This window comes from Amblyomma mixtum, chromosome 1 (assembly GCF_055824585.1).
Source record: "Amblyomma mixtum isolate Tamu chromosome 1, ASM5582458v1, whole genome shotgun sequence".
NCBI classification, from domain to species: Eukaryota; Metazoa; Arthropoda; class Arachnida; order Ixodida; family Ixodidae; genus Amblyomma; species Amblyomma mixtum.
This window is the reverse complement of record NC_143012.1, coordinates 52,005,641-52,032,805: the sequence shown is the minus strand read 5'-3', so window position 1 is coordinate 52,032,805 and position 27,165 is coordinate 52,005,641. Positions and strand designations below refer to the sequence as shown.

General features: G+C 43.4%; 1 long non-coding RNA gene across 1 annotated transcript in view; it reads right to left on the bottom strand.

Annotated features, from left to right (window-relative positions):
* The window catches only part of LOC149366311 (uncharacterized), a 693,922-nt gene extending 668,083 nt beyond the window's left edge, over positions 1-25,839 (bottom strand). The window contains exon 1 of the long non-coding RNA XR_016285077.1: positions 25,596-25,839. This is a non-coding gene — a long non-coding RNA (uncharacterized LOC149366311). The remainder of the gene's footprint in view (positions 1-25,595) is intronic.
* Positions 25,840-27,165: the final 1,326 nt, after the last annotated feature.

Below are 27,165 nucleotides of genomic sequence, written 5' to 3'. Positions count from 1 at the left end.
ACAAAAGACTAGTGACCGGCTTGTTGGCGGGTAGCCCTTTGTAAGTGAGCCGTTCCGAGGCGCTACACGTTTTCCTTTCCTTGTTTTTCAGGAGCATTCTTTTTTAGGTGCTGTATGTGTCCCAACCCATTTTCTCTCACCTTTCATCCACCACCGTATCGAAACCCCGGCGCTTGCCGTATGTCACCAGTGCTCCATTTGTTCCATTTGGGCGCCCCTCGGTGGCACGCTCCGCCACAACACGCCAGAGGTGCTGTTAGCGGTCAGACCGGACATTTGTCTCCTGTCATGAGCTACAAACGAACAATGTTCTTCTGTTCACAATTGCACCGATGTCTGGCCTCATACCCTTCCTTGAACTTGGGCTTGCGACTGTTGCATTTCCAGGCCGAGGATTTTTTCTGCACTTCATTTTGTAATCAGAACACAAGACAGCTTAGCTTTGGCGGCATTGATGAAAGCATCTTGGAAGTTTACCGAGCTATTCTGCGCATAGCGTCAAAACTGAGAAGTTATTTGCAAGCGACTATTACTCGAAAATTACTATAATATGGAAAATTTACTTGAGCGATAGATTGCAAATTATTCAAAAGCTGTAGATGTACATAATTTCGTATATACAAAAGAATATCGTCTCCTATGTTATAGGACGGCTGGCTATCATACCTTATATACGTTTCTGCATCGCTCATTCGTTAGAACAATAAACAATTGAGCGCTACAAGAGAGTGGCACGCATTAAAAGCAGGCCATCGCAATCACCACCAGAAAATGAACAAAAAAACATTGGTACCAGTTCCTGAAGCGCTGGAAATTAGTAAACATGCAATGGTTTTTTTATTGAACTGCTTAAAGACATTAGAAGACTGCTTAGTTTTTTTTTTCGTTTCTGCTTATTAAAGCTCCGCGCTCTTACTCTCGCTACTTTCTCTTATCGGTGCGCAAACTAAGAAGCTTACTACGCGGCAGCCGAAAGTTACGAAATGCACAGAATCCCGCAGAAATGACTTACGGGGAACACTGGCGCCGTGCTTGTGTTCCCGTTTGTATCAATAAAACAGTGAACTGAGATATTAAAGGCATTCTAAGCACCATAGTACCTGTCCTTCTTAGCACGCTAGTTTCATCGTAAAGCGAATCAAGCTGCAGTAGTTGAACTGCTTACGCATTTCGAGCAACTGTAAAACATAATCTAACAGAACGTTCGGGAGTTACACAAAGTATTTCTCAATATCTCGTTACATTTCTTAAAAATGACATAAAATTCACAAACCTTCATACGATGCAAGGTCTTCGGTTCAACTCGTACAAAGTAACGAAGGCAGGCTTCTAGCGGAGGTGAGTTTCCTTGGTTTACTTTCCGCATTCTTTTTTTTTTGTTTCCACATCTTGCCTGTGATTAGTGCAGTGCCGTGGTTCTGCAGACTGCCGACATATGTGCCGTCATTTTTTCCATACAATCGTTTGACAAGTTTCGCACGTAACATGTGATTTGTGAAGCTTTGCTCTTCTAGCGACAGCTGCTCCATCGACCCTCAAGCAGGTTAGTCTTTGAAGATTTCCGTTTCAGGGAAAATTTTTAGGCGGAAGAGTGTTTTTTTTATCACTTTCCAAGTGCTCTTCTCAGGACACACCTCCGCTCATCAGCCGAATTGGACAGATTTTTGATAAAACTTAACCTAATACTAAGATATTGTTTTTGTGCCTGCTACGTACAGTACTTAATTACCTTTTTTTTTGTGCCCCTCACATTTCTGGACGCTGGGTGAAGCCGATTGGAAAAAAGTAAAAAAAAATGCGTGGCTTGGGCGAGACGTACCCTAGTGTGGCAGGGGTGTGTTTGCGTATGACGAAAGAACACACGTCAGAAACCTGCGCCGTGGCGCTTTATCACGAGCTCTGAGCATTGCTGTGCGTACGTTTCGAATCTATCTTTCCTTCTCTATCTAGTGTTTGTGCGCTCCAGAGACCTATATATTAATGGCAGTTCACAGCACCAAACCATAACGACTGCTTACAGAGGACTTGAAACTTTTTCAGGATAACTGTTGTTTTCTGATCCAGCGTTGAATAGAGAGATGAGAGGTCTCGATGATAGAAGAAAAGCGTTTTAGGAGGACATGATAATGGTTCGGGAGGCTTACATGATCGAAAAAATCGCAGTGCCCAGAATACAATAGGCATGCATTTATGTGTACTCATGAGAACGGTTTTTTTTTTGTCAAGTATATATACGCGCCATCTCTCGCACTAGAACGCGAACTGGGTGCTTAACACCAAAATCTCAAGAAGTGGAAGCATGGGCGACGTTTTCGAACGAACAATTTTTTCAGAGATTAATTATCCCACCTTTTTTTCTTTTGCCAGAGCTGCATTTCCTGCAACATTCAGCGACACTCTTTTCACATCTTAGCGCGCAAGGTATAGCTTGCCACTTAACATACGGACGATCTAGCAGCATCCGCCTCGCTTTTACTTGAATATCTTGTGTTGCTTTCGTTGCCTGCTGGTTTTAAAACCCAAGGTGCGAAACGGAACTTCTATGGTATGATTCAGCCCATTCAAAAACAGTGAATAGAGCCATAGCAAACCTATGCCCTGATTCAGCACTGAAAAAGCCCGGGGTTGATATGGTTGAGCAGAGTTTCAGTAACCAGCTTACCAGGTTAGAAAAAGCACAGTATCCGCAGCATGTGGTTGTAGCAATCGCATATTCTTGTATCAATGATAGGTAACTTGATGGCGGTTCAGGGGCAGATTTTAGCAAGCACATTAACAGTCATAAGTGCACTCCACTGTTCAAAGAAACACGCGTTCTGCGGAGACAGAGATAAGCAGCCCGGGAGATTATGCAGGCTTTTATAATAAGGAAGTCAGCCGATACCTGTGTGAGTTCGCCTTCGCTCCTGTTACTTAATTTAAAGTTTAAGTATGTTGAGAATGCACTATCCTAGTGATACGGTTTGAATTGCGGTGTTGCTTCACGAATTCTTTTTTTGGCAGAATGTTGTAATCATGCACTGGACTGCGTATGTCATGTGGTTTTCTGCTCTTTTGTTCTGTTCTCTCTTTGGTCTAAACTGCGTGTCCCGATAAATATTTGTCAGTTGATAGTGAGCACCTGTTGTGTTTTTGTAGGTATCGGTCTCGTCCTTGTGGTGCATTGATAACATGCATCGCTCTTATTTCATCCCCTAAGCAACGCTGCAAACAAGACAACAGGAAGTGGACGTGCAAGAGCCCGACTGGCGACATTAAATACGAAATAGCAGGATGTGGAGGTCCTCGGAAGAGTGTGTTCTAGCGACCAGAGGATGGTACGGCCTTTAATTAGGCTAGACTTGGACAAGGAACAAAAGAAACTAGTAAAGGGCAAGTCCATTAGTGAGCTAGCGGTGAAAAGGAAAGGAGTGGAATTCAGAATATCGCTTCATAACAGAAGCTCGGCTTGAAATGAGCACGACGAGCTTAATGTTCAAGCTTGAAAGACTATCTCACAGCTCTCATTATGGAGTGCGCAGCAGAGGTAGGTTGTGGAATGGTTCGAGAGGAGACTAGCAAGCTTTCTCGAGAGGCAAGAGATCTAATTAAGAAAGGCCAAAGCAAGAAGGCGTCTAGCCCCACAAACAGAACAGAGTTGGAAGAGTTATTAAAGTTAATAGGCGTGAGGTAACTAACGTAAGTAAATCTGAAATGAATAGAATCGAGCATGCTCTAAAGATTGAAGTTATACTAAACAAATAAGGTGCTACAACCGAGCAAACTTCGGCGAAATAAACGCTCAGTTGTCAGTCTTTGCTGATCATTTTCTTCACGATTTTTCGTCACGCTCCGTGGAAACGAACTGGAACCTGTTCAGCGTGAAACTGGCTACTCTCATTGACAGATTCATACCCGTCATCAGTATCCCTTGCACTAACACAGCGCCTTGGTTTAATAGGCATCTACGTCGACTTAATAACAAGAAAAAGCGCCTTTACAGACAAGCCGACAAGAACAGACACTCCGAATCTTGGCAACGGTACAAACTATGTGATAAGGAATATCAGTCTGAGTTGATATCTGCACGTAGGCACTTCTTCACACACGATCTACCGGCAATGCTAACAAACAATCCACGGAAGTTCTGGCAGATAATAAACCCCGCTAATCATCCTGACATTACTCTTACTAACGCGGAAGGCAGCAGTGTTCCAGTGGCCGAATGCGCCGAACTTTTCAATAACGCATTCACATCCGTTTTTACCCGTGAAGATCTCCCTCTACCTCCTATTTCTGTCAGCACTTCTAATACATCAATGTCCGAAATATTTATCAGTGAGACCGGTATCTTATCCTTACTAGGGAAGCTTAAAACAACATCAGCATCAGATCACCTTGGCTTTAATAACAAAATACTCAAAAATTTATCTGATGGTATTCATCGCATCTTGTCCGCTATTTTTTCACAATCTCTATCATCAGGCGTGATTCCGCTGGACTGGCGCCTAGCTAAAGTTGTGCCAATTTTCAAGTCTGGCGATCGTTCCTCACCACTAAATTACCGACCCATTTCATTAACTAGCACTGTTTGCAAACTTCTTGAACACGTAATTCACTCGCAGGTAATTAACTATCTTGAATAACATAACATTATCTTTAAATATCAACATGGGTTCCGTAAAGGCTACTCTTGCGAAACGCAACTTGCCGGATTCATTCAAGACATACATTCATCGATTGATGCTGGCATTCAAGTAGACTCCATATTTCTTGATTTTTCTAAAGCTTTCGACAGAGTACTACACAACCGGTTATTAATGAAACTAGCACTGCTTAATATTAACACTCTTGTCATTGCATGGGTTAAAGATTTTCTCTTTTCCAGGTCTCAATTTACAACTGTCAATAACCACAATTCGTCTTTCAGCCAAGTACACTCTGGCGTCCCACAAGGAAGTGTGCTTGGCCCCTTACTTTTCCTAATATTTATCAACGATTTACCGGATTCCATTTCTTCCCATATCAGACTTTTTGCTGATGATTGTGTAATTTATCGCAAAATTTATTCTAACACCGATTGCCAATCCCTTCAATCTGACCTGGATTCAGTAACAGCATGGTGCTCAACCTGGCTTATGCAACTTAATCATTCAAAAACTAAATTGATGTCTTTTACTAACCGAATGTCTCGAATTCAAACAGCATACTCCTTAAATAATACCTCACTCGAGCTAGTCACCACGTATAAGTACTTAGGACTTCACCTTCATTCAGACTTAGCATAGAACCACCATATTAACCTTATGCTTGCATCTGCTAATCGGTCATTAGGTCTCTTAAAACATAACCTAAAGCATGCTCCTCCTCACCTCCGTGCTCATGCCTATACCACTCTAATTCGACCTAAAATTGAATATGCCTCGGCTATTTGGGACCCTTACCAATCTTACCTAATAAATAACATTGAATCATTGCAGAACCGCGCCGTTCGTTTTATTTACTCCGATTATTCACGTAACACCAGCGTCACAGCCTTAAAGAAACGCGCAGGTCTCCAGGATTTATGTCTCCGCCGTAAAATTGCACGACTGTCACTTTTTCATAAACTTTATCATCATCCATCACTTCATAACGACTTTTTTTCTTTGCCAACTTCGATTTCTGACCGCCGCGATCATCCCTTTAAAGTTAGACGTTTCACGTGCAGAACATTTATCAATGCGCATTCATTCTTACCACGCACAATATCTGACTGGAACACTCTGCCTTCACATATCGCAACCACCACTGATCCTGATAAATATTTTAAACTTATATCTTCAATAACTACTGCTTAACTCTTCGCATACATTGTTATTTTATTTGTTCATGGCTGCTTTTTTGCAGGGTTTGTGACTAAAAAGATTCATTGTATTAGTGTTCTGTTTGTATAATTTTAATAATGCAGTAATCTTCGTTCTTTGCCGCGCTGCCATTCTTTTGATTCTTTTGCTTACTTATTTCATCCAGTGTGTCTTATTTGTGCTTTTGTTGTTTGTTTTATATTTGTGGTTTTTCTTTTATTCTGTTCAATTGCCTGTGCCCCCCCCCCCCCCCCCCCTATGTAATACCCTCTCGAGGGCCTTTAGGGGTATTCTGTATAAATAAATAAATAAATAAATACTAAAAGTGGTGAAGGCATAGGAATCAGAAACCAGGCATAGTCAAAACTCAGATGTATACGGCAACAGAGAAAGAAGGCAATGCCATTAGCAACATGCATGAGATCGTTAAAGTAGACGAATAGATTTCTTTACAAATCTGTACAGTAGGCAATTTAATCAGGACGTAAATGAAATAGGAAGTATCACACAACAATTGGAAATTCCGACAGTATCAACAGAGGAAGTAAAGAATTAGGAGCAATGCGAAGCAAAGGGGAAAAGAGCTGGTGAAAGAAAGATCAGATCTGTTGTAACAGCAGGTAGCAGAAGATCTGTTGAAGGACGGACTGCAGATGTGCTAGAAAAACTTGTCGCCCTCTATACGCAATGTAATCACCTCGAGCGTACCATAAACTTGGAAGAACGCTAACATCATCTGAATTCATAAGAAAGATGTGAATGACTGCGAAAATTACAGATGGATCAGTTTACTGTCCGTTGCCTACTGAGTATTTACGAAGGTAATCACTCATCGAGTCAAAAGAACCTTGGACTTCACTCAACCAAATGATCAGGCAGACATTCGTAAATGATACTCGAAAATAGAGCATATTGACTCCATTAGGTACATGAGACAGGTGCGATATATAACCAACTCCTATATATATTTTTCATAGATTGCGAGACAGCATTTGTCTCAATCGAAACCTCAGTTCAATAAAACTTGGGTTGGGCCTAGTTGGTACATGATGTTGTGAAGGTATAGGATGCGCAATCAAAGGACGAACGACGAAGAAAGACACAGAGACACACACAAGCGCACTAACAACTGTTTATTTCTTCCTTGGAACGCTTACTTATGCACCTGGCCACGCATGCTCAAAAGCAATCCTTAACCACAATAGTCATGCCAAGGGCTGTTGACGCAGACGCGAACGCAAAAAGTTGATTTCGGCAACGTACAGAGCCACGGACGTGTCACTGATACAGTCTACAGCGTTTTCCTTTATGTGGAAAGCTTCCAAAGCCAGCCGCGCTTGTTCATTTTTGCTTTTTCCCAGTATGACTGTCTCGTCAAGTCGCGGTGCGCAATTGCGGCAAGAACTAAGATGGGACACAAGGTGTGCCCCTTTGTCTGTGTTGTTCCTAACTTTATTCGCATGCTCCCTGAGTCGCTCGTTTATGCACCGCCCTGTCTGCCCGATGTAGGTCTTACCACATGAAAGAGGGAAGGAGTATACCACCCCGGTGGCGCAAGGGATGTAGGTAGACCCGCAGTTGCCATGTAGGCATTGCAGAGGCATGGCGCAGAAGGTCGTTAAGTAAAAATACAGGAAGATATCTTTATAACGGCTGCACAGCTAATATAGCGGTCCCTAAAGTCGGCATGGATGCCGCGCGGACCACTCAGCGTCAAAAATAAATAATAAGTCAGCATGGAAATTCTAATAAGCATGGGTGTCAGGCAGGCAGACAAGATGCCGCCAATGCTATTCACCGCCAGTTACAGGAGGCATTCAGAGGCCTTGACTGGAAATAGGTAGGGTTAAGAGTAAATGGAGAATACCTTAGTAATCGGCTAATTTCTGATGGCATTACCTTCCTAAGTCACTCATGACATCAACTGCAAAGCATGATCAATGAGTTAGGCAGGATGAGCAGACGGGTGGGTTTAAGAATTAGTATGCGGATAACCAAAGCAATGTTTCAGAATCTTGCAAGGGAGCCGCAGCTCTACCATTGGTCCTGAGGTGCCGGAAATAGTATGGGAATACCAACAAATAGGGCCCAGACGAAGTCAAGTCCCCTTGTCGAAACGTTGGCTCAAGCAACCTGAGGTTTTCCCCTCCCTTGTTCATTTTGTGATCAACAGATAGGGCAGGTAGTCACGATGCCAATCACAAGAAAGAAATAATAAGAAAAGAGTGACGTGGAGTGCATTTGGCAGGTCGCCTCAGGTCATGAACGGTAGCTTACCAATATTTTTTACAACAGATGCCTACAATATGCCTACAATATGCCCAAAGATTACAACAGATGTATTTTAACGGTACTATCTATAAGGCAGGAAAGTCAAGGAAACGAAAAGGCTTGAATTTAAGTGGAGGACCACGCTGCCATGTATGAAAAAGAAAAATGACAGGTGTAACCTTAATATACAGAAAAAGGGCAGAGCAAGAAAGAAAACAAATGTGGCCAGTGACATCGTGGTCGAAATCAAGAAGAAATAGGCATAGGAACGGCATGCAGCGCGATGGCAAGACACCCGATGCTCCTTAAGTGTAACCAGTTATGTGGGCGGATGAGATTAAGATGTTTGCGGGGATACGGTGGCCGCAGCTGGCACAGAAAAGATTAACTGGAGGTATATAAGAGTGTTTTGTCCTGCAGTGAGCGTAGCCAGACTGACGATGATGAAAAAGCAAAGCTAGAGTAGTAGAGAAGATTGTTTTTTTTGTTTACCAGCTACCGAATAAGCTGTGAGACCAGATAGGTAGAAGAGGTTCCTTGCTTTTCATTAACTTTTAAATTCAGCATCTGAGTGGTGTTTCTGTTTGTTTCGCGATCGCAAGCTACAAAGGATATCGACAAATGGAAATTATATCCGCGTTTAAAAGTTTCGCTGGACTCTCTGCTATCTCTTGTAACATTTTTTGAAATCATTAATTCAAAATGGTTTTATTTAGTTCCTAAGGAGTTGAACTTGTCGGGAGAGCAATATTTGCTGATGCCAGGATTCTTTTGAGAACAACTTCAAACGGCAGGTATTCGATAACAACAGTGTAATAGCAAAGAGGTTATCTCAAACGCAATAATTACCACTAACTAAATCAGGAAAAACATAAATGATTAACAGAGAGCGCCACTGGGTTAGTATTTTGAACATCTGCCTGGCATGCTGGATGTCAGGGATTCGATCCCAGCCCCACACCGTACAAGCCTGTTTCCAACGGCCGAAAGTTTTCGCGTGAATGTGTCCTAGAGCCCCTCCCCTAATCTCTCTCCGTTCCTAGCCTTTCAAGAAGAGTAAACATCCTGAATCCACTGCTATTTGCATTATGAAAGAAATAATTACTATCATTGTCTGCATACAAAAAGCGAAATTTTATTGCCGTACTTAAGTGTTGTAAAAGACGTGGTTTCCAAGCTTTTGAGTTTATAATATCAAGTTTTTTTCTTGGCGTTATTTGAACATTTAGCGACCACACACACTGAAAGAAAACGATGAAATGCGACTTATTTACATCATGAATAAAAAAAGAAGTGGTCTGATGGACGCGTCACTAGTGTTAACAAACAACAGCAAGCCTTTCTCTTCCAGAACTTTGTTGACAGTGCCAGAACGTGAAAACGGTCACAGATGCGGAAACTTCCGGTCCGGAAGAAACTCGGGGAGACAATGCCCGAGCGGAAAAGTATGAGGAAAACGCAGGCAGCTTATCCGGTTTCTTCGCTAGCGAGGCGCTTGAGTGCACGTCTTGGTTTCGAATTGCGGACGATAAATATGTGGGCGCAGTCCTCGAGATAGAAATAATTGAAGACAAAGAGTAATAGCAGGCGCAATTCATGTATATCCGAGATACACGCTGCTACCGCAGACCTTGCGTTTGGAATGGGCTAACGGGATCTTTCGGGAGCTTCGTGGATAAGGCCTTTGCCTATCGCTGGCTCCTCCTGCACGTCAACGCCGTAATGAAGCATGAACGTGGTATTTCCGAAAATGGTAAATGACGGTTCCAGGAAAGCAAACCGAGCGTAGCTGTATAATTAACAGACAAACCATCGCGCTGAAGAGCCTGAGCAATCTAAGTATGATATCTCATCCTCTTGCCGGAAAGACAGCCTCGCTAAGTTCGGCACGCTCGTATGGCTCAGTTCGTAGCGAACTAAGATGCGCCAGGCATGATTGAAGCTTCCTCATCTATAAGTGGATTTCAGATGGTGCTAAGCCTGACTAAGCACAGTTAATATTAAAAGATCGGTTTGTAGGCGTCGTGCCCGAAAATGAGCTCTTTGAAAAAGGTCCATTCAGTGGCTGTTTCCAGGCTCATTGCGATAAAGATGAGACCGAATACTGGCCTGCACGTACAAGCAGTCACCGGGGTATAAATGCGGCGAGACGAAATCATTGGTTGTCTCGTCGGCCATAGTTGAATTTGTTTGAATAAACAAATATGGTCCAATAAGTGCGTCCTTATATGCGTGAGGTCTGGACAGACTCACTTAACCCAGCCACTTATTCTGTCTCATAATACGCGCGGCGACCATCATAGCCGAACGATTGATATATGCAAAAGCTTTTTGCTTCAGTGCCAGGCATAAATGGTTTTAGCGCCGAATCTGCAGTCTACACCAGATAAAAAATATTCGTAGCCAAGTGGCTTATTTCCGCTTGCTAATATGATTTTAGGGCACCGGAAACACAATTGCCGCTACGCACTTGTATAGTTTGCTTTCGGCGATCGTTTCGTAGCTGTTGCAGCAGTTTAATGTGTATCTGTATAATGGAACCTCTTGTTCTAGTCGTCTCACTTTTTTATCAATCCTAACCTTACAAAATTCCAGACCATGCCTAGGAAGATCTTTCTTTTTGTTTATACCAAATCAGCAAACTTCAAACGAAGATAAAGACCTCTCATCGCTTTGGAGCACCAACAGTCTGCAATACGCGAAGCCCGACCTCATATGAAGACGCAAGCATATAAAGGGAGCAGTGAAGGCACGAGCTCTACCTGGATGCGTTTTGCGCTCTGTCTGAAGGAACGACAGCGCATCTTCTGAGAGGAAGGAGGGGCACTTCCTTGCTTACACACTGGCCCTTTTGTCGCAATCTGCGACGTCGACTCTCAGCAGAGAGGTGCATGCGTCCCCGCCACTGTCACTGAATGTCACCGACCTGTGAAAGGAACTGTTGAGACAGTCGAGCATTCAGCGGTCATTCAACGTATGTACACATCTCCGCCTGTCTACGGTAAGTACCGATGTCGGCAGAGTTGCGAAGGAATGGGGCGACGCTTTTAGACGGAGGGTTTCCAGAGGAGTATAGCCTGGACACTACATCACTATACTTAAGATCGCTTTGATTTTCGAAATAACCAGATTTTCGATATTGCTACCTATATAGCGGTAGTTGTACAGTTTAAAAATATCAAATAATCTGCCTTTGGTCTGTATATATTTGTCAATATATCTCTGCCACTTTTGCTCATTTCTACTCTTTCTCCGACCAAAGTGGCCCTGAATGAGCTGTTGATGATTTGAGTTTTCTTACTTTTGTGAAAGTGCGAAAATTCTTGAGTTAGGAAAAGAGTGAATATTCAAAGCAATGATCGAAATGATCTATGAACGAAGAATATCCGGGTTCGTGCGGCTTTCCAGTAATTATATTTTCAGGTTACGTTGTACATACAGGCTTTTCAAAATCTGTTTAAGGAAAGCGCAAATGGCTTAATTAAATCGCAGCTACTATTTTGACCTCCTGGCTCGCTTGTAACGATAGGTATTGATATTACGGCGGAAGCCTTTAATGCCTCATCGTTGTAAGCAGGAGTTGTGGACAGAAATGTCACGCTTTTCAATTGGTCAAAACAGTCGTTACGTCACAGTGCGCGAATTTCAAACGGAGTTAATTGTATTTTGGCTAGTAACCATGCAACCAATTTAAGGGATAGTATAGTGATGCTCCAAGTAAGTGGGACTGAGTTTAGTTAATCGCTTAATTACCCAATTAGCCTAACTATCCCTTCTAGTCAGGCCAGATAAATAAAACCGAGTCGGAAATTGCTCGAGTTCGGGAATCGAACCCCGGTCTCCGGAGTGCGAGACGAGCATGCTAACCACTCCGCCATGCCAGCTCGATGGTATGGAATGAACAAAGGCGCGTCTAGTGAGTACGGTGTCTTCGTTCACTCCCATCTTCCTCCGTTCCCTTACGGCGAGGTTTAGGTGTCCACCCAGATATGCGAGAGAGATACATTTCCTTTCCTCAAAAACCAATTTACCAACGAGCAGGGCGTAGAAACGAACGGACGATGGCGTTCTATGGACTCCCTGGCAGCGTTGCAAGACGCTGTGGCGTTCTTAATATCTTAACCACACATCAGTGACACAAGCAGCAACACCGCGCTTGGGGCTTTCGCCTCACCGCACCTTAGGTCAATAATGTGACCCCCTGAATGTGACCCCATGCTCGAAATGGTATTTATTTTTTTCTCAAAAAATGATAAAAGCCCACTACAAGGAGAATAACTGCGTCCAAAGGGAACAAAAAGTAAGCGGACCACAGTTGTGAGGAAGCGGCCCACGTACGAACGCACTGGGAGCGCTATCGATTTCACCCACACGATTCCGGGGCTCCCACAGCGCACTAAGCTGCTTGCTTCTTCTGTAAACACTTCTGCCTACTTTTTCTTCGAGCATGGAGGAGACCTTTCACAAGAAAGCATTGCTTAGGGCTTAAGTTTTGTTGATTGTCCTACATCGATCAGTAATGAAACATGAAATCGACTCAAACGGCTGCTTTGAAAGAAGGCAAATTTACCAGAGCAGGAAGAAGTGGCACATCTTTCTCCACCGTCATAAGTATTACGGAATAAACACTAATGTTTCACAAGGCAGTGTGTACTTTCGTTTACTGTGCTATAATTTCTGCGTGATGTCAGTGTCGCTCATGTTGACTCACTCGTCCGACTGATTCTGCATACTGTTCCAATTATGAACTGCCCAGCTGCCCACACATTCGAAATCAGTATATCATAAGACATGAAAAGTTTGATATAGTGTGTATTATCCTACCGACCGACGCAAGCTATAGGTTCTCTGGCATGTTTCAGTCCCCCGTCGCCATCTGCGTGAAAGCGAGTGGCCCGCACACTCGAAATCAGCATTAAACATGAAAAGTTTGATATAGTGTGTATTATCCTACCGACCGACGCAAGCTATAGGCTCTCTGGCGTGTTTTTTCCCCCTGTTGCCATCTGCGTGAAAGCGATATCCGACTGCCCATCCACTGTCCTTGAACACCCAATGAATGACAAGTTGGATTTTATAAAAAGAACACTGCATTAAGGCACTGCCTTGATGCGAAAATTTAAATTATTTTACCGTATATATGTGGTGTTGCGACTGGCTTTAACGTAGCCATTTATCGCAGTTGTCATATCTCCGTGAAGCGTTTCACTGGGTACGCTGAATGAATTTATTTGCAATCCAAACTGGGATTTTAGTAGGGTGGAGTCCATCATGACACACATTTCATAGCCGACAAGGGGGAAATATACCAAGCATACAAACTTGAACACAAATCATTAAATGAAACAGAATAAAATCATGGCAAATAAAACATGGAATGGTTAAACCGGAGGTCACATATTCAGGCGCGAGCAAAAAAGTTTTAGAGACAGAACTAAGACTGTATTATTTTCTAGCTTATCTAATTCAGTCAATGCCCTAGGAGAGAAGAAATATTCAAAACAGTTATTGCGAGTGGAATATGGACTTATTGTTAGGGCGTGTCTCTGTCGTGTAGCGTATCCTGCAGAAAAGGAGACTATATGTGAAATGTATACTTTTTAATGTTCCAAATGAGCAACGCTACACTGTCTAAGCGTGAATCACCAGTAAATAAACGTGAAGAAATTGAGAGAGAAAAGAAGCCTACTATGCTAACTACGATTCAAAATTTTTGAGGGAAACAAAAATAAATTTCACCGGAATTTGTTAAGACGACTGAAGCAACCAATATTTTTGGCTAACACAGTGCCTTGGTGTCGCGCTCAAGGCTGGGCTAATTCGATACCAATGCACATAGTTTGTACTGTAACGAGATCAAACCTCTATAGCTGTTTTGTTTCGATGATGATAAGAAAACTGTTTGCTTGTGGTTGCAGTGGGAAACATTAACCGGCTTGGAGTGACTTGTTGCAAAATCGATCTGAGTTATTTTTTTTTGTTGGGGAACAAGAGGCATTATATTAGAGAAAAATTACAACAGCAATCAGAAACGAGGAACGGTGACTCAACACTTGTTGTGGAAAGCTTCAAACATAGGCAAATATTTTGATGAGTACTGTTTTCATTACAAGACAACAATTCTGTAAAAGTGGCTTTCATTCTTCGGTTTTCAAGGAAATAAATGAGCAGAAAAGCACTTCTCCATATTAGAGTGGACGACAATTTCTTTGCCCTTATGATATATTACATGTAAATGACCTAATGGTTGGAGACCTAATTAGTCCTGCAGAGAACGATTGCGAACAAGTTTACGCCAGCCTCGCCTAAAATTTGCTGAGAGGACAGAGATCGAAGATTAAGGCTAACTTTTGTCGCTTAATTACAAGTTGCTTTTTTTATAACTCAGGTAATGAAATCATGGTTTTGTTTAAATACATACCGTGGACTTAAGAGTTTAACGTGAGCTAGGTGCCCACTGGCGCAGCGTACTTTATTACTTAAGGGTAGGCACTCTTACTTACACGAAGGAAGCAGTGCTGGTCTTAGCAGGACAAAAATTTTCCGGAAGGCAAAGCTCAACAATTGGCCTCCATTAAACGGACAACTAAGGTGTGATTAGCAACTACCGAACCAGCCGACATGAACACCCTTGTCTCTTATCATAATCCTATGATATGTCGAAAATGATATATATGGTTATATGGAAAAGAAAATTATAGGTGTAACGTTAAGAGATCGAAAGCGGGCGGAGTGGGTGAGGGAACAAACGTGGGTTAATGACATCCTATTTGAAATCAAGAGGAAGAAGTGGGCTTGAGCAGGGCATGTAATGCGAAGGCAATATAACCGCTGGTCCTTAAGGATAACGGAGTGGATTCCAAGAGAAAGCAAACGTAGCAGGGGACGGCAGAAAGTTAGGTGGGCGGATGAGATTAAGAAGTTTGCGGGGATACAGTGGCGGCAACTAGCAAAGGACAGTGTTAATTGGAGAGACATGGGAGAGGCCTTTGCCCTGCAGTGGGTGTAGTCAGGCTTATGATGATGATGATGACAAAGAGCTGGTTTCCGGCTGTAACAACTCTTATCAAAGTAATATACCAGGTGTGGTGTCCCAGCTCACTATAGCCAGAGAATATAAGTATTACGGAGCACTATAAGTGGGAGCAATATCCAGCCGTGGTGTTGATCATTTTTTAGGTACTGAAAGAATTTTCGCGCTTTGCGCCTGGAAATAATAAATAAATTGAAAAATTAAATTTTAGCTTTTGCGTTTTCGCGCCACTCGTTTATATCAAAGGGTGTCAGAAAAGTTTAATTCTCGATTTTTATATCTTCTGCAAATGTTTTCTTTTTTTCCCCCCGCGAAGCAGAAACACGAGATACTAGGCGGCAGACAGGAAACGTTGCCGCCTTTTGTCACTGCGCGTAACTAACGCACCCAGTGCTTTCTGCCCATTGAACGCGGCCTGATCACGAGTAGTACAGCCAGTTTTTCCGCCAGCGTGGAAGTGGTCAGCGCCCACTTCAATGTTCCCGCCTCGTCAAATTAGCGGCACAGTCTAAAGCGGCCACTTTCACGAAGTCTACGTTAGGGAGCGCAGCTGTGGCGGTGCGCAAGCGCTTGATCATATGAGATATTTTGATATTTCGCGCGCTTTCTTTTCAACAAGACGAAATATATTCACAGCACACGTAAAAACAGAAGTTCATGAAACTGAGGCTTTTTGGCACGCTGTACAACTTGGCACTAAAATTTCACTGGGAGAATGTCAGCGAAAATATATACTCTCAATTTACATCTTAATTCAATTGATCAAAGAAAGAACTGAGAAACTAGATTCAATGGTTAAATCATATTAGTTTTCTCCGCCCATCTCGCCTGAGTATATTTTTAATCTTTACTAAAGTAAGCATGGGCACCTCTCAGATTGTAAAGTGATTTGGCAATGAATTTCGAAGCAACGGAACAGCGCAAACACGCTGCGTACAGTGAAAGAAGCCGACACCAAAAATACTGACCTTCAACTTAATGTTTGATAGGAAAACATAACACTTTTGCACATTTGTGAAAAAATGGCGTCAACAAAATACCAACAAGACGAAAGGTATTAGTTAAGCATGCCTAGATAGTACAACTCGCTTTCATGTTGGTCAGTGCATGGCTGGTTAACCCACGTCTGTTTACCGTTTTCTATGTCGTCGTTCTTTAAAACATCCAGAGGAAAGTAATGTAGAGAATTACCAGCGATGTTGAAGTCCTCAAACAGAGTATCACACCTGGCGCAACCGTTAGTGTTTGGCTAGCTGTGACCGTGGGAGCATGAAGTTCATTCCAAAGAAAAGCTGTGCTTCCGCAACCGTACGTGTAAGAGTCGGCAATTTGGCGCATACGTCTAGCCGCGGGACAATGTAGTTCATATATTGAAGGATTTTGCCGTCCTGTACTGTGAATGAAGTGTCTCATCGAGTACCTCCTAGGCCTATCACGCACATTGCCTTTGGCACGCTGGTCAGCCATTGCAAAACTCATGACCGATTTTTCGAAACCTGAAAATGCAGCGTCGATGCCACAACTCTTACAAATATATTTCGGGCAACGTCAACTAATGTACTGATGGAATTGCTGCTGTATTATCTGCATTAAAATTCATAGGCATGTCCTGTTGGCATCTTTCACTCTTCCAAAATCCTTAAGGCAGGTGAGGGACGCGAATTTCAAAATCTTCTTGCGTTAATCTAAAAACATTTCAAGAAACCAATAAATCATTGAGTCATCACGAGGCTTGGGTGTCGTCTCAGTGACAGACTGAGTGCTTTAAGTAGAAATTTAAGACAGGCTTTAAAATATAATGTAGAGCATCTCGCACATGTATTCCTGCCTAAAACAAAGTTTCTTATAAGAAACTACAAAGAAGCATGAAATATCTGTGGGTATCTCCAATTTTGATGTAGGCCGATTTCTATTCTTCATGACAAACTTTCAAGATATGTATAATGCCTATCATGTATCCACAATCGCAACGTACACCTGAAATCTTTTTGGAAAGGGTATTTAATTCACTATCATACCCCTTTGAGCCCTACAGAGTTATATGCATGATAAAGAGTGGTCATAATCGGGCATACTTGACTAATATTTTTGTTTTCTTGTTTTCTACAGAAATTTTTCGAGGTAAAGGTACAGGTTTTGCGTGGTGTTATAAAAGACTGTGCTCCAAGTCAGCGCCTTACATTCCGGTCCGGTGCTTACCTTGTCCCTCATTGGTGTACATTAGTTTTTCTATCATAACCCATCGAAATATTTTTGTTCCTAATTTCTTTGTATTTATTTGCTGCAAAATATTGAGTTAGGCTCACAACAATTATAAATCTTATTTTCCAATCCGTGCATATTACTTGACGTCTTTGCTCTCTTTTCTCTGTACGAAAGAAATTTGTCATTTTTTGACTACAACAGACAAGCACGTTGTCGAGAAAAGCTTAAAATATAAAATATTATTCACACGTTAAAGTATTCTCATGTGGACGTTCCATCGATACAGGCTGTATCGTACCTATGCCATAGAATTCATCGCAGTACTTGAGCACACACATGACCTCTTTCCTTGCAACTTTCTTCTTAACTGCAATTTAGTTCTCGCCACATCCTTTTCACTTAGCAACATTCCCGAATAACAGAAATTGGTGGAAACAAGGCTTTGGAAATATATTTTAAAAAAGAATGGGACGTATTTCGTTGCCCAGATTGAAAAAATAGGAACTAAAAGCAACGTTTTAACCCCAACAGCTACATGTTTTAGGCAGAGTGGGAAGAAAAGCAAGATGGCGTGTTGTCCGATAAGGTCAGCAGTACAAGGCTGTAGAGAAAAAGCTTTACTTTTCAGGGCCCTTGTGACGACTGAAATCGAAGCTACTCTTGCGTCTAAAGCGAAAGGGCTCCTATTAAGTGCATACTCCGCTCTGGGGGCCACATAACAAAACGACAAACAAACGAAGAAAAAATCAGGCATGCGATAGTATGGACGCCGGGACATGCGGGAGTAACAGGGAACCAAGAGGCGGACAGGATAGCTTGAGGGTACACTTATTACCGAGCATCCAACGTAGGCGACCTCGAGGGGAACGAACCTGTACCCCAAGATTATTCGGCGATACTAAATTATTACAAGGGCTGCAGAAAGCGGTATCCACCACCGGACAACTCCCTTAGCAGAGAGGACTCTGTCGCTTGGAGGCAGCTACAGACGGGCTCGTACCCGAACCTACACGTACTCAACAAAATATATCCAACACAATACAATGACAAATGCCCTTGGTGCCAAGAACCCCCCACGCTGTACCACATAACGTGGGCATGCCAGAGGATAAGCGTGGTACCAGTGATAACAAACCCGAGTGCGGAGCAACGGGAGGGAGTGCTCTCCAGCGATCGCCGGGTCGACCAAGAAGGTCTGATTCGGCGAGCAAAACTGGCAGCAGCATCCAGCGGAGCCCTGGACTAAGGGCAACCGACCTTTGAGCAAGATGGAAGAAGCCATCTCAAAACCGCCGAACACAACCGAATCTAGAGCTAATAAAGTTTTCACTCACTGACTCCACAAAAAAGTGGGATTACGGCGATGATGAATTAGGGTTTGTTCGCTTCTGGGAAGGGTACTGATTGTTTGGAACAATATAAACATATCTAGGATAGACAGCATTTTTTTTCTGGTAGACATGACAGCAACCGCTACAACATGCTTTTTTTTTTTTTTGCAGCGTTTTCATCCAGCTTCACTCAGGGTAACGTTTCTGTAGCGTTCTCTACACTGAGATGAAGCCGAGCACAAAGGTCTTTGTGTGGCTGGTTCACAAAGCGATATAAAGCAATAGACCCACTAATCCTTTCAGCGAGGCCGTTGGCCTGATTCCGTACATTGATCCCAAGCTATGTTTACCCTGTGGAACGCAGAGCCCTCTTGCCTACAAGCCTCCATCCAGTAATGGAGTTGGGAGCAGGGAAACGCTCGGTAGCGGATTTCTCTCTTGTGGCTCTCGATCATCAACCAAACGCAAACTTGATTAACGACAGGGGTTGAACACTTTCGTAAGTAACAGAAAGTGCCACGTGGTTCAACAAGGGTCTCCATCCAGAAAATGCGTTCACGATTCAAAGAGGACAAGCCGGGCATTGAGAGAGGATAATTTTAGCGAAATAAGAAAATCCTAGTGTTCTTGTCTGCACAACGTGAACCATGGGCGGGCGAATGATGGAAGATGATTAGACGAAATAAAGACCTCGGTAGTAGCAGTTTACTCTACACCGAGGAAAACGTCGTCGAGTTGTTGTTTTCAGTAAAAAAGCGTTGTTTATCTAGTTGTGTCTAAGTTGATGGTTGTTCTGCCGTAACGAAGTATTTTTTGAGAGAAGAATTGACTTAGAAAGTGGAAGACCATTTTGACGAGCCGCCGGCGGGTAGGGAGGGGGATAATGAATTGCAGCCCATAGAGACAAGAATTAAAAAAAACGTCGGTTTTATTAGTTGGCTGCGAATGGCTTGGCATAGCGTCAGAGGTGTGGAAGAAACAGAACCCATCATAACATCGCAGTTAGCTTGTAAAAGTGGCCGGTGGAACCAGCACCTGTGTTTTTTTTATTTCTTGTGCTATTTCATTCATTTACAAACAAAAGTAATTTTGTTTTTATTAGGACAAAGTCGTCAATAGATACAGCCAGACATGAAATGATCCTGCGTGTCGCTTCAAGGTTATAACTATTTCCATAATACATCAGTACCGTGATTTGCAAACACCTTTAAAGGCTGCCTATTGAGAGTGCTTTTCTTTCAGGTATCGCTTTGCTTAGCTTGCTGGCCTTTCTCACCCATGTGCGTTTCTCTACTCTGTTTCTGCAAAAAATTGAACAATAACCTTCTTTTGTAGCGAACACATTTCCGACACGATAATTTAATTAATGTAGCTCAATAATTTTTACTCTTCATGAGATGTTAAAAAGCGTCAGACATCCGCAAAGCCTCAGGGGCAATCAAGGCCACCATGTGTTTTTAAAGTGGTGCAGACATGAGTGCGGAGGTGGTATACAATTTTGCGGAGGGTTCCTTAAGCGTTTTGAACTCAATTAACAGGTTAGGCAAATTTAGTGGGAGAGAGGAAAGTAAGTTGATGGATGAGACTGGGAAGATTTCAGGATTAAGATGGGACAGTTCGTGAAGGAAAGGTTAAATATATCCAAGACGGTAAAGGCATTTTTCCTCATTTGGACGAAGTTAGGGTGATGGTGACGTGGTTGCGGCAGGTATTTACAGCCGCTCACTTCCTTTGTGGACCACACGACAATGACGTGAGAGTTCTAGAGAAGAAAAACTGAATAGCACAACGTACTGTGATCATCAGCCACGCCAACAGCCATTCTACTTTAATGCGCGATTTCAAGCATTGCACAGAATATGACATGAGTAGGTACCTCTTTTTTTTTTTGTAATGAGTGCTCAAGTTATTTAGGTATTCAGAGCTTCAGAATAAAGCTCTGAAGCATAGGCCACGGGTTCTGCCTTCAACGCTTACTTTGTCGAGTCAGAGCTGCCTGATAAAACCTCCTGGGTATAAATATTTCTAGCTGTCGCAGTCACCAGAGTGGTACAGCTGCATTTTGGTAGGCGATTTTGTCCGCACTCAGATAATATTAACACCAACGTTAACACCTTTATGAAGTGGAATTTTAGTTTGCATCTCCAGTGAAATTCGGAGCGATGAAGAGAGACACTCATCCAGATAAAAACAAAAATGAGAATGGCGTGCCAACAATTTACATCTAATGTGCATTGTGATTTAGTGCCTCAATATAGGCCTTTAAAATAAATTACCATGATGATGTGAGAAGCGCCTAACAGTTCGTTTTGCAATGATCAGATCTTTACCAGCACATCGAAAAGGCTTGCTTATATATGCACATAAATAAGTTGGAAACCTGTAAGGGGCGAATGAAGGTTTCAGAGATTGAGCATTAAGCCGCCACAGCAGTTACCCACTCTCGATAGAAACGGCACAATCACAGAAAGTGCGATATTTGAGATTAACGGGGCACAACTTTCTGGATCGCATGTGCATTGCGTGGTACTGTTCTGATAAGGTGCAAAAATAACTGCACCCAGAGGAAAGGTGAATGTCCAAATTATTCTAGAAATATATAACAACTTAGTCCCAGCTTCGTTACTGGATGCCGCTATCTTACGCAGGAAGAAAACACAATAACACGACCCTCAGAGAAAGGAATTTCGAAGCTCCATATATTTTGATGTTTAGTCCTAGCTAAACGCATTCGAGCCGTATGGCTTGCGGTTCATCTTTTCATTTTCTTAAAACCAAGCTATGTAGCCACGAGGCTTTACGCTAAGACTAAACACTACCCCACCAGAAGCACCATCGCGATAATGGGTTAATTGTTGATGGGAGAGAGTAAACCGTGATTCTAACAAATAATACAATCACGGAAATGTTGAAAACATGGCGCTGATTTCGATCTTTCAATCTTTTTCTACGCCTTTTACTTATAGTGTAGTACTAGATAACAGTAGAAGCTATAAACTTTCTAGTGCGATAGGTGAACGCTAGCGTGAATATAGAAGAGGAGAAAACTAAAGCTATGAAGGGCGATGCAGCGATGCAGCGAATTGTAACAACTCTCTAAACTTGCCTCTTTATCTGCCGTAATAAGCACCTGAGATTTTGAAGTCGCTTCTGTTGAGGGAACTAGAGCTAAAGTCATCAGCTAACCCGACTTTCTGCGTAAACATGAAGCCAGTTATCAACGCGACCATTGTATCTCTGCATTGTGTCATCTAGACTGTCTTAGGATTGCTCCGGGAGCAATCAAGACCCGCATGAGTTGCTGCCTAAAGCATTAGTGGTAGTTTACCGGCATATGCATTAACCATGGACAGGCAAGTTTTAAGTCCAAGGATAACTGTTATGCGCATGGACAACTTTTATGCGCTGCGTGACAACTGTACATATTGCACTATGCAAGGAGCCATAATTAGGTACGCTGCCTGCCCATCATCATCATCATCACCATCATCACCATGGACAGGCAGCGTACCTAAGTTTGGCTCCTCGCATAGTGCAATATGATTTGCAGTTGTAATCCACCGCATAAGAGTAATGGAAATGTAAAAAATGAATTCGAAACAAACAACGCATGTGCAGAGTGATCTGATATTTGCACACGGTCTCAACTCTGAGGCCATTTCCTGCTCGAACGCCCGTTAACGGTGTCGGCACCAGGCCTCTGCCTTTCTAAAGTTTTCCAACTGCTTGTCGCCTGAAGAACACCGTTCGGAGTTAAGCGTTGGGCGCCATAGGTGCATTGTAAGGGTTCCATTCTCATTTCCGTTCTGGAGAGTACGGCCATTTCCGAGTGGGAACTGAGAGTTTCGACAAGGCTGAGAGGGCGTGAAAGGACTGCTTTCTTATGCATCCAATTCAGAGGCTGCGCCTCCACGAGTGCGACTGTCTGATCCACTGCCGAACACTGTGAATATTTGGATGCCACCTTCCGCCCACCTCCAGGCCCTTTCCCTGCAGCCATGGCTATTTTCCAATATGCATTTGAGAACCGTTTCGCAAGAGAATGCTACTACAGAGCCTTTTTTTTTTAAATTAAAGATTGCCTCTACGTGCAAAATTACATAAAAGTAATTTCGCAGAGTGCCGCGTTCCGCGGTGCTGACAGGGCGCGAATTAAGTTTGAGCAATTGTTAAGCTCGCATAGAGTTCGGAATGCCTAAGTTCATTAAAACGAGACCGCAATTAAGTACGCATAAAGGGAAGCTATTATTAAGTAATGTAATGTGGTATAAAGCTTGTAACGAATTATTGTCTTCAAATCAAGCTGGCGCCCGAATATACATACACTACTATGTGCCATTTGTGAGTCAAGAATTCCGTGTGTTTGGTACTTGCTTTCGATAAACCCAGCTGACACTGTCGAAGTCATGGCAATATGCGGCCGAAATCTAAACTGGAAAAGGAGCCAATACCAGTGGAAACTTGTGCACATACTGGAAAAAGTGTATACCCTACATCCGCTAGCTGGATTAAAGCTCACGAAAGCACAAATCCAGTAATGTGCTCGCCCGATTTCTTAAACCATTTGGCGATGGTTACAATGTCACACGCGGGATTTATTACTGTTATTCATATAAAGAAACCGCTTTCGCCTGAGATGAGGAAACCAAGGAAGCATCTAAAAAAGTGCAGCGCCATAGATGGATGAAACCAAACACATGTTGTTTCCGTTAGCGTAGTTCTCGTCAGAATATTTTAAATTACTCTTAGTTTGCAGTACGCCACGATTAGCGATGCAACGTTTCTAATAATCACTTTAAGAAAACGTGCGTTTCGACAAATTGTAGAAGGGGCTAGGAAAGAAGCGATCTTGTTTTTTGTAGCAACGTACCACCTTTGGGGTCCTTTATTACGTCATTTGAAGAAAGTCCACGAAATATGAAAGAAACACCCCTGGGCGGCGTTCATGCGCTGCCATATTCCAGCGCTCCCAACGATGTTTTGAAGGAAAGAAACTTGCGCGATGACCAAGCCCAAGTGAGCGGCCGCTACTCAGGTAAAGGGTTGCATAATGATAAAAGAATAACAGAGGCTACTTTAAAATAGATAACTTCACTGCTTTTCCCCCCTTTTTTGTCTATGCTATGGCTCAAAAGAAGTACGGTCTGAATCGGTCTGGCTTGTCTACCAGTTCACGCCAAACAAGACACACGCTTTCCATTTTCAGAAAGAAGACCACGGTAGTAGGAGGTGCTGTCGCCTGGAGCAGTAGGTTTTCAAATAGGGCCGTAGCCCCAGAGCGACCAGAGCGAGAACATTAAAAATAACATTTGGTGTTTGACACATGCTGCCACCTAAAGCCCGAAAAATGTGGGCTGAAAACCCGGACGTTCGGGCATGTTCTGACAGGGTCCTTGTAGCACTCACCAGGACGCTCGTGGCCATGACGGCCGCGTCGGGCATCTCCAAAGAAGGGGGTAAAAGGGCGGGCTCAGTCTCTCGAGTGACTCCCGCGGAACCGATAGTTCGCGGTCCTTCGTTCATGAACCCCATTCGCCTCCGATTGCTTCGGTGACGTGAGAGAACTTCCCATGCTTTATTTAACTATACTCCGTAACTTTTAATTCCCGCTGCCTCGCTTTCTGCTGTTTTTGCTTGTGTATATACCATCACTACCTGCATACTGCTGTAGTGCCGCATCTAGGTTTGGTTTATTTTGGTTTATGGGGTTTAACGTCCCAAAGCGACTAGGGCTATGAGAGACGCCGTAGTGGAGGGCTCCGGAAATTTCCACCACCTGGGGTTCTTTAACGTGCACTGACATCGCACAGTACATGAGCCTCTAGAATTTCTCCTCCAAAGAAATTCGACCGCCGCAGCCGGGATCGAAGCCCCATCTTTCGGGTCAGCAGCCGATCACCTTAACCAATGAGCCACCGCGGCGGCCGCCCCGCGTTAAGTTACTAGTGATTATTTCTGTGTCCAGTGCTAGTTGTTTAGGCCGCATTACTTTGTTCTTCTAATATTGTAACTTTTTTCCTGTATAAATGTCCAGCCTCTCTTACTTGTGCGAACTGCAGCACATCCAACTCCTTTCGTTAAACGTGACGCACAGGTAGAACGGAGTAATGAAATTAATGTGCCATAAAACTCGCTCGCAGGAAAGCGGGTAACAGCTCAGGAGATCCTCGCCATAACCTCGCCCATTGCGGAAGTTTGTGACACCGGGCGAAGGAACACGAGATGTGAGTAGGCAGCCACGTACAAAATAGAACACTTGCCTGTCGGCAGCGCAGCAGAAAGGCTGGTAAGAGTAGTAAACAGTGCGTCGATAGTCGAGGACGACACTCTGGAAGCTGAAATTGTTCTAGCTATCAAAGCGACCAACGAGCAGGTAATGTCCTTAACAGTATTTTGGACTCTCTTGAAGCGCGCAGAAGGTACAGCGAGGGTCATGTGGCGCAGCATGCCCACAAAGAGCAAGCTGAAAGCAGAGCCTGACAAAACGCAGCGTAATACGGAGCCCTGCACACGGCGACGTTGCGGTTAACTTCGAGGCAGACGCCTTCACTCGATGTTGTGCTAACCGAGCTGGGACGGAGCGCAAAAGGCTGAGAACACCTCTAGAACAGATTCTGACATATTATAACATTCGGGGATCAGAAGAAGACGATACCAACCTCCACAGAAAAGCTTAAACAGTCAGTGGCCTGGAGACTGCTGCAAATGAACACATACCCTAAAGAACACATGCATTAGCAAAATCAACCCTCCTTATAGGAGGTGAGATTTCCCTTCTGCGGGGATATACAAACTCTTTATCACACCGCATGTGCTTGTCAAAAGCAAGCAGAAGTAGTGAACAAATCGGATTCCAACTGGAAGCAGTGGGAGGCTGCGCTGTCTAGCCTCGAAGTAGACAGACAGCTCCAGCTGGTTGAACGAGCTCACCGGTCAGCAGAAGCCGCTGGCGCCCTCGACGACAGGTAGCACCAACCATGAAGCCGCTGACAATATTCACGTTAAATTTCAGCGTAACAGTTTTCAAATCAGTAAATTGAATAATGTCATGGCATAGGCACAACAGCAGCAACGAGAGGAAGGCAAGAAAGCAGTCGCTGAGGCTCCGACTCGTCGCTGCGCAAGAGACCACAGCTGCTTCCAGGAGCGATACTACAATGTTCACGCTGCGAAGACAGCGAAGTGCGCACTGCCAAACAAGGCCCTTATCGGCGTAGGGGAGAGAACGAGCGTCCCGGCGAGTTGCAAGCCATAGCTGCGTGTGACCGTCAAAAGTTGCAGCGTCATTCCTGCTTCGCGACATGAGACGCGCCAGCACCGTCGACGGTCGCTACCGGGCTGTCTGGGAAGCGCAGGAAGCCGGTGGATGCCGGAGCGCGCGCGCACGAAAATTACGCAGTTGTGATAGCGTCGAAAGCGCCAGCGATAAGTGGCTTCGAAAAAAGCAAGTGGAAAGAGGGACGCTCCGGCACCGACGCTGCCGCCGATAAAAAAGACAACTCTTTTCCATATGAAACAACTTAGTCCGCAAAGGCAAGGCGCCTCGTCTGTTAGCATTTAGCGGTTACACGAATCCGCCTAACCCGCTGAGTCTTTCTCCGCTCATCAGCGTCGTCATCTATGTCCATGTGGACACTTTCGGTGACATTATTTATTTATTTATTTATTTATTTATTTCGAATACCCTCAGGGCCCGGGTCGGGCGTTACAGAGGGGAGTGGAATACTCAACATAATTAAGATAAAAGCACAGGCACATATATATATATATATATACATATATATACACATATATATAGCGGTGTCAAAAACAGTGCAAAAATAGTAAGGAACACCAGAAGGTAACAATAAACATCCAAGAATTCAATACACGTACTACAAGTAAGGAACACCAAAATATAACTGTAGAACACAATACAAGTAGTAATACGGGGGTAAAAAATAAATAAACAGTGCGTAACGATTAATCAGGAACACCAAAATGAGCTTTTAAGGCATTTTTGAACAATGTAACATCAGTAATAGACACAAGATCTTCGGGAAGGTGGTTCCACTCTGTTATTGAGCGCGGGAGAAATGAATTATGAAAGGTATTCGTGTGGCATGCGAAAGATCCAATTTTATGACGATGGTCCACGCGATGTGACACATAAGAGGGCCGGTGGAGTAAAAGATTGTGAAGTGTGTCGTGGTAGTATATTTTATGGAGCAAACAAAGTCGCTGTATCTGACGTCTCAAGGAGAGTGGAGGTAGGTGTAATGTGTTTTTCATGTTAGTTGTGTTGGCAGTACGATGATAATTACTGAGAATGTAGCGAGCAGACCGATTCTGAAGAGCTTCGATGGTTGTTACCAGATGATCAAGGCCGGGATCCCATACAGAAGCAGCATACTCAAGCTTTGGACGGATAAGTGTTTTATAAAATTGTAATTTAAGAGATGAAGAAATGTTCGCAAAATTACGTTTCAGATAGCCTAGAGATCTGTTAGCGTTGCTAGTT